Genomic DNA, 8,127 nt, shown 5'->3' with positions numbered 1-8,127 from the left:
CAAGAAGAAGGGATATCTTGTGGCCGGCTCAATGAGAAGGAGCGTGTGAATGATGACCAAATAGATATCATCTGAAACGCAAGGCTCGGAGAAGGCACTGACACTTTGGAAGTGGAAACAAATTTTATAGTTCGTTATTATTTATATCCAATCGGCTCAGCAGCCAGCTATCTGAAAATCTAACTAGAGTGCTTCGTCAGCCTGCATAATTCAAAGTGGTAGGAGCATCGCGGCATTGAAGAAGAGTATATATTAGTGAAAAGAACATAGAAGTGAAAGCTGAGAGAGAGAGAGAGAGAGAGAGAGAGAGAGAGAGAGAGAGAGAGAGAGAGAGAGAGAGAGAGAGAGAGAGAGAGAGAGAGAGAGGGAGGGAGGGAGGGAGAGAGAGAGAGAGAGAGAGAGAGAGATCAGTTTGTTTTATTTTTTTCTGGAAAATATTGTTAGCGTAATGGAGTAGAAGTCACTCGTACATGCAGAAATGTATATATTGTTTTCATCTCATGCAAGCAATGAACAAGAGTATACATCCGTAAAGAATAATGAAGTAATGAAAGGTGAGAGAGAGAGGGAGAGGGAGAGAGAGCGCTTATTATTTGTTTTGCAGAAATGTTGTTACGCTAAGTGAGTGTAAGTCACTGAAACGATTTGATGTAAATAGCATGCCAAAAAGTTGATGCAGTAAGAACAGAACTAAGAAAACGAGAGTTGAGAAGGCTTTGAATGTAGCATGCAATGAATTCTTTAAAATGAAATGGATAGAAGTTCTGTGGAGAAGAGGAGGAGGACTAGGTAACAACACATATCAGTGGGATTTTTTAATGCAGGAAGAAAGGGCTATATCGGTAAGATGCTCTTCGAAGTTGCGCGTGTGGCTAACTGGTTGACAGAAAAATAGCGCGAAACGAATTGTTTAGCTGACTGAAGGTGGCTGGGGACCACGTTAGAGTAATTTAATTCTATAGTCTCGAGTAGGCCGAGCACGTCCACAATCTGAACGAACAACATACAGTGGTGTTTTGTGGAGCAACCAGCTAGCACGGCGATGTCGATGGTGATTTGTCGACCGAGTGTATTCCACGTGATGTAATGTGGATGCCATGGGGTAGGTGGCTGAACTGGCCATGGAATGAACTCACTCCATTTATGCATGTAGTGTCTGAAGACCCGCTCTTGCAAATGTGGGTAAAGACAGTATTGCAACATGTACATTGCAGTCTGAAATTCTGACTGTTGCTCAATCAGATCAACTGGAATCGGCCTACCCATTCTAAACTGAAAAGAAAAATCATTTAAATCAAAGAAGTTGATAAGTTGTCATCTCTGCCATAGTTGGAATGAAAAAAAAAAGACATTGTTGTAGCCAATGACCAACGTTATATGACAAAGACAGTGAACGAAACAATGAAATGAAGATGGCACAACTTCGCAGCTATATCTTCTTGTTTTTTTTCAAAAAATAATATTTTATCAACCTTGGTGGATGTCCAGAACAACCGTTATAACCTAATGCAGTTGTTGTTTTGTGCTGTTTAATATAGAAATGTTCTAAGTTTCTAGCTTTATGTATATTGGTACTGGTTGCTAAAGTGGTAATTTCAAAATTTTCCTCGAAAGGACTATGTGCATGGATGTCCTCTTGCATTCTCCTCGGAGGATTGCGCTTGTGGTGGCTAACGCGTTTATGGACGTTATTTGTAACTCCGATATATGTCCTATCGTTTTTCGTGCAGCGTATACTGTAGACTATGTATTCTTCCTGTGACGCTACTTTTTCTGGCATGGAAGGCCGATGCTTGTCTCAGGTTGTTGATGAGTGTCTAAATCTGTAGTCCATGCAGATTGGTTAGGCCAATTAAAAAATGATGGTGCTGCAGAGAAATGAATGGAAGCTAGTGATACTTGTTATCAGTACTTGCCTTGGTCTATCGCAACTGGCTCGTATGGAGATGCTGGTTGTCCGTAATTTACTGCCTTGTGTTCACTGTAGTGCCATGCTACCTTCTGGATTGGGATAGGTGGATTAGTTGCATCGTGCATGTGGTTTGCCGAAGTCAAGATAGCGGCACAGTTTTCTTGAGTAGCTTTTGAAAGTTCAGCTAAATCAATGTTGTAACCAAACCGAAGCTGCTCCATCGTGTACAGTGTAACTCCTTCAATTTTTGTGTCGAGGAGTTGTTGTGCTTCAACATTACGCAACATATTGTCATCATCCTCGTACTAGATGTCAAGCTCTTGAAGTATTTTCTTCATGAGACCTGCAGGATGTAGAAGCAAGCTGGTTAGCGTAACAGACAGAAGGCATTATATTTTTATTTTCTAATAGTACCTATTGTCATTCTATCTGTGCTTGGTGTGGCCATCGTTTGGTTTAGAGCTTTATATCTTGCGTCGCACTTATTCATGAAGTTGCGACGCTCTTGAAAAGTATGGAACCCCTCAATATACGCATGGGGTTTCTCGCCTGCTGAGTTAGCCAGTCTCATCTGCTTAGTCGTGAGGTAAAATCTCTTAGGTTGTATCGCTGGTTGCCTTTCCTTTGCATTGTTCGTGTATTGCTTGAAGAGCTGCACAGTAAGACGAGTGATTGATTCGCATGTGTATACATAGGCAGATGCAAGATCAGACAAGCGTGCAAAATGTACCGTGTTGTGATCCATTGTTTGATTCAGTTTCCTGCATGTAAAAATAATTATTTTGATGATCTGTTGCAGTATTTCTGAAGCATAAGGTCCGACAAATGTTCAAACTCAAATGAATGAAGTGAAAAAGGGATGCGCAGTCAATTTACAAAAGGTGGATCAGAGTGAGTAGGGGTGATAGGGAAGATGTCTCAGCAATGCAACATATTGAACATGAAAAGTCCACAGAAGAGAAGATAAGTAGTTAAACAGAAATTCCTGGTTTATATACAAGGCGATTTCATCAGTTTAATAGAAAGAGGAATTGACACTGAAGAGGGCGTAGGAAACATTCACGGCTAGAAGTTCAAAAATGTAGATGGTGTGAACATCTCTGGCGTAGGGAGCTGTAGTAAATGTAGCCGGGTCCGCTCAGTGACGCATGATAGCATCACGTATAGAAGGCCAGGGGCGAAAACTTCTTTTACAATGAGCAAGACGTTGGTGTTGATTGTTGCGCCTTGGGACTTGTGTCCAGTCATAGCGTAGGCGAGAGCTAGTGGGAATGCGGATTTATGGTACCAGTGCCCATTGAATGTCCGTCTGCTATGCTTTGACCGTCGAAGTGTAAGTTCCTATTTGGATGTGTCGAGTGTGACTTTGATTGCTTTGACGCCTCCTTCTTCATCTTGGAGGATTTCGTCTACGCTACATAGTGATCCATTGGCTGCTCCAATTGTTAAGTCTATGTTCTCTGTTATCAGCGCCTTTGCTCCTTCTGCTATTCTGTCAATTGCGTGGAAGTCGGGATCTTCAAGCCATGCTTGGATCTCAGGGACGTTGTGTGCATCTGTCTTGAGGCCGATTTGGATGATGTGACTATGCTGATGGAAGCATTCCAAGAGAAGGTTATTATAATATCGAACGTCACTCTTGTGTGTGCAAACGATTGTCATATTCCTATCCATGTGTTGCTCTATTTGATCCTGCGTTATGATGCGGTCACCGAGGGCATCGTGGATCTCTTTCTTTGTGGGGAGCCTGACTCTTATTGTATTGAGGAACTCTATGAAAGAGATGGCGCACTAAGAAAGACATAATGTACGTAGTAGTAGTGGACCAATAAGTGGAGCTTGTGATGTGGCATGAATAGCAATGATCACTTTTATGCCTGCATACCGGCGGCAACTGTGCCAAATCACCGAACAAGAAGAGCTTTTTATCTTTGAATGGGTCTAGCAGTGTGCCGTTGGTGACATTCACAATTTGTCGTACTATGAGATCAAAAGTTTGCTTCGTCAACATAGAAATCTCGTCCATGATAATCGTGTCTGCTTCTTTGATACTGACGTATCTGTCATCAGTTTCGGAGATTGACAGGGGATACTATTGTGTGCGCACTGGTATCTTGAATTGGTAATGGACAATTGTTGCGATGCTACTTAACCTCGTGGCCGCTGCACCAATCGAAGCAGCGAGTGTGACAGTTTTCCCGTGCATTATGAGTTGGCTTGTGATATATCTTATGAGGAATCTTTTGCCACTCCCAGGAGTGCCTATGATCACATGCAGGCCACCCTTTGCTGCTGTGAGCTTCTTGTAGATCTCTGCTTGTTCAAATGTCAGTGACGCGTTCTGGACGTTTTGAAGTCGTTTAGAAGGGCAGAGATACGAGAAGACGTGTCCTGTTGCTCGTAGTCTGTTTGCACATATGGAGATTGAAATGAGGCAGCCTTTGTTGAGGATGTCTTTTGTAGTATCATGTTGTGAAATTTGTGTGTTTGATCTGACGTTGTGAGCATATTTCGTTGTGTATACTCTATGATGTACATCTCAAGGTCCTCATCTGTCAGTATCAAATTTTTAAGTTTGCACTCAAGATAGTGTAACCTGGACGTGTTCTCCGGTGAGAGCAGCTGGGATTCATTTATGAAGGTGATGCTCTTTAGCAACACGTTGTAAAAGAAAGCCTCCGGATGATGCCCTGGGTGGAAGTCTATGAAACGGACTAGTCGGTGTTGCCGCTCTAGCAATTGGCCGTAGGTGTTTGACTCTGAAATACTTTTTTTCCCCTTTTTTTCCTTTCGTCACTGTGTAATTCTTGTGGAAGTCGTAGAACATAAGGTTCTCCAGAGTTTGTGGTCGTGCGCAGTACAGATCGACAGGGTGCAGCACAACATCATTGTTGTGAGAAATGATTCGTTGTCGTAGTGTCGGGGGTGCTGAGTCGACGTATTAGATGGTGTCACTCTTTGAAATTATTGGGATTTGCAAACAATTTAATGCCACTTCTGTTGCTGAGATAGGTTTCGACAGTAAAGAGGATGAGATCAGCTTCAATTTCACAGTGTCAAGGCCACCTAGACCTAAGTGCTCTGCATCGGATGTTGAGATGGCCCATTGGTTCAATTTTGAGTGCATACTTCAAGAGGTAGTAGGACAACAATGAATTGGTGACCCGCTGTATATTCATATGTGCACTCCATAGCAGCAACAGTGTAGGGTGGTACGGCACGACATTTTTGTCTTCATGTCGGGGCCTGAAGTATTGCCATCTGTGATTTTGTTCGTTGAAGACTGGGTTTGGATTTGGTTGCGTATGAAATGGAAACCCGTGTGTACATACTCCATCTCTTTGACCGTGGTAACAACTTATACGGCACTTGTGAAGTTGTTTCTTGAGTACGAGTTGTCGAAGGCGTCTTACTGCTTGCAAAACCACAGTGCTAGTTTCTGGCGGGATGTATGCACTTATCTCAGCAGATAGTTGCTCTTTGTCTTCTTCATGCATCCACAGTATGACATGAGCATGCAGTGATCCTCTATTTTGGACCTCATATCTAACCAAGTGGTGTTGCACACGGCCCAACACACCTTTCGCAAGTATATATTTGGACATAAGCATTTGGAACTTAGTGTGGAAGGTGAGGGCGCATTCAACTGGGTAGTCTGTCCAAGTGAAGGAGGCGTTCAAATGACGTGCAATTAGCTCGATCGTGTCAATCTCAGGCCATCTTGTGTCTGTGACCTCATCGGCAGTGAAAGTCAAGAAGAAATCAGGCATTCCCCATTCGTCCACCATTGCTATCAAGTCCTTTAGGTTCTTGCGGTGCCACGAGAAGGAGCCTGGCATGCTGGAAGGGGTTCTGTACCGAAGCACATGTCTCACAGTATCCTCGTCAGTTGCTGTACGATTGGCCTTCTTGTAGTTGTCAATGTCCCTTTGCAACAAGCTCGTGTGTGTATTGTTAGCCAACATAAGTGTCTGCTTTAGTTGGTACATTATGAGCAGGTACAGCTTGTACAGGGTGTAAAAGGAGAACAGAGTCGATGCACGTATCTTTACATATATACTGAAGTTGATTTTACCATCATACTGGCCTTTCCCAAAAGGGAATAGGAATGGAAACGTTGTTGTCTCTATTGTGATGTCGTTCATGGAGCTTGATGCGGCAGGCATGCCATTGGGCTTGAAAGTAACTGTTCTCTCTAGCAATTGTTGACGGCCACGGAGCTGTAGAGAAGCAAATTCGTAAGTATCGCTAGCAGTGAATGCTCTTCTAATGGCTGGTTCAACGATGTTTTCAATGATACCAAACATCAAACTCGTGTCCAGTTACGCCATCAGTGCAAAAGGTGCGTTGTCTTGTTGTTGTTGAATGATCTTGCTCACACTATCTTGACTTAGTACGCAGAGGCCAAGCTTCTTATTTGGCCGTTGAGCCATCGACATGTACTTCTGTAGTACGAAGTTGTTCTCAAGATTGAATGAAAGTATGTCTGCCACTTGTGATGTAGCTAGATCTTGCTCTGTGAAGGTTGTTCTATGCTCTTTACTCCATGATAGCAGAGGGTTATCTAATATTGAACGTCTATCTAGTGTACCTCGTGCAATTGTTGTCACTGTTGAGATGGCGTTGACAGATATGTCGATGACGCTAAGTAGCTGTATGTGAAGCTGATTTCTGGTCAATATTCTTCTGGTGTAGTTTGGAAGTAAGGGCACACAATATCTGCGACGTGCGCTTGAGTTCTCATAAGCGGAGCACTGCACCCATTGCGTTCCTATTTGTGTAGCCTCTGAGCTGGATACCAATAGACTGCTAGCAAACATTGCAATCGATGTCTCGTCTGGAGCTCGAGTACAATGAAAAGAGGCACTTCTTTGGATGAAAACTACACCACAAACAAAGCATATGCTTAAAGGTCTGAATGTCGTTGCTATGTCTGAACTCCATCGGTGTACTAAATTGACGATATCAATCCATGATTGTGAGCATGGTAGAAATCTAGCCTTCTTCTTGATTGAAGTGCGATGTCTCTCTTTCGATCTGCTGAGGTGTATCCTATGCTTTCGGTGATGGTCCATTGAAGGCTTCAGTCGGACTCAATCTTAATGGTTCAATGCGATGAGAACCTTGTGATATTTACTTACCAGTCACGGCTAAGCAACGAACAGTTCAAGCGTTTGAAACAACTATGTACCTGGTGCTGGATTGTGCTGCTGTGGGGTTTCGAACTGAGAAGAGGCAAGCGATAGCTGATTTCTTGAATGTCCCTTGCAAAAAATAAGTACGAAGAGTTAGAAAAGTGATCGCAGAATGCTGAAGGTTCTAAGAGTAATCTCATTATTTGTATGTGTTCTTTATCTCTTATGTTATTGAGAAAAAAGAAAACGTGCTGGTGTCCCTGCACGAGGGAGTTTGCACAGTCCTCCCCAATTTTTCTAATACGAGGGAACGTGCCATTCCCACGGCAGCATGCAATTTTCAGTGTGTTCCTTTTTACTATGTCCTCAGTGTTCAAGATTAAAATGTGGCACTTCTTACTCACCACACGTTGGAATATGTCGTTGTTGCAAATATAGAGGAGTTGTGTGCAAGTTTCTCTTGATCTGTTTACAGTGAAACACAGTAGAGCTAGGCATAAGTAGTTGCGCCTGCAGAAACGAATTGAGTAAGGTAGTTGAAGGTGGACATACACACATAGCTGCTATGATTGCTACGCCCGGAAGGCGCAGAGGCTTTACTGCAGATGAAGGTCAATTCGAATATGGCGACGAGGCAAACAGCGACATTGTTGACCTTCTACTGCATGAATGGATAGGGAGGAGCTTGGCCTACAGAATCTATGGTATTGAAGAATGCTCTCGCTACGTCGACGAGGTAGGCTTTTTTTCTACGAGCGAGAAGGCCTAGTTATTACCGTGAACACTATTGCCATTTGTTCCAGTGAGACCCCTTTATCGTCAACATGCACACCCCCTGCTCGTGCAGAATAACTCTCCTCTCCTAGACGTTGCACAAGGTAGCCATGGTCTGAAAACATCAAATAAATTATCCAAGCAAGATGCACTAGCAAGCAATGAAGATCTACAGGACAATTGCTAGCATTCTGAAACAAGTAATCACCAAGCAAAAGTAGAGCTGATAAGAGGGAATTGCTAGTACTGTTGTGCGCAATGACTAGCCCTGGTCCGCTAACGACATCTGCGTACTCAATGGCCCTC

The sequence above is a fragment of the Adiantum capillus-veneris genome, chromosome 6 (genome assembly GCF_014529385.1).
Source record: "Adiantum capillus-veneris isolate H3 chromosome 6, ASM1452938v2, whole genome shotgun sequence".
Taxonomy (NCBI): domain Eukaryota; kingdom Viridiplantae; phylum Streptophyta; class Polypodiopsida; order Polypodiales; family Pteridaceae; genus Adiantum; species Adiantum capillus-veneris.
Note: the sequence above shows the minus strand (reverse complement) of the source record.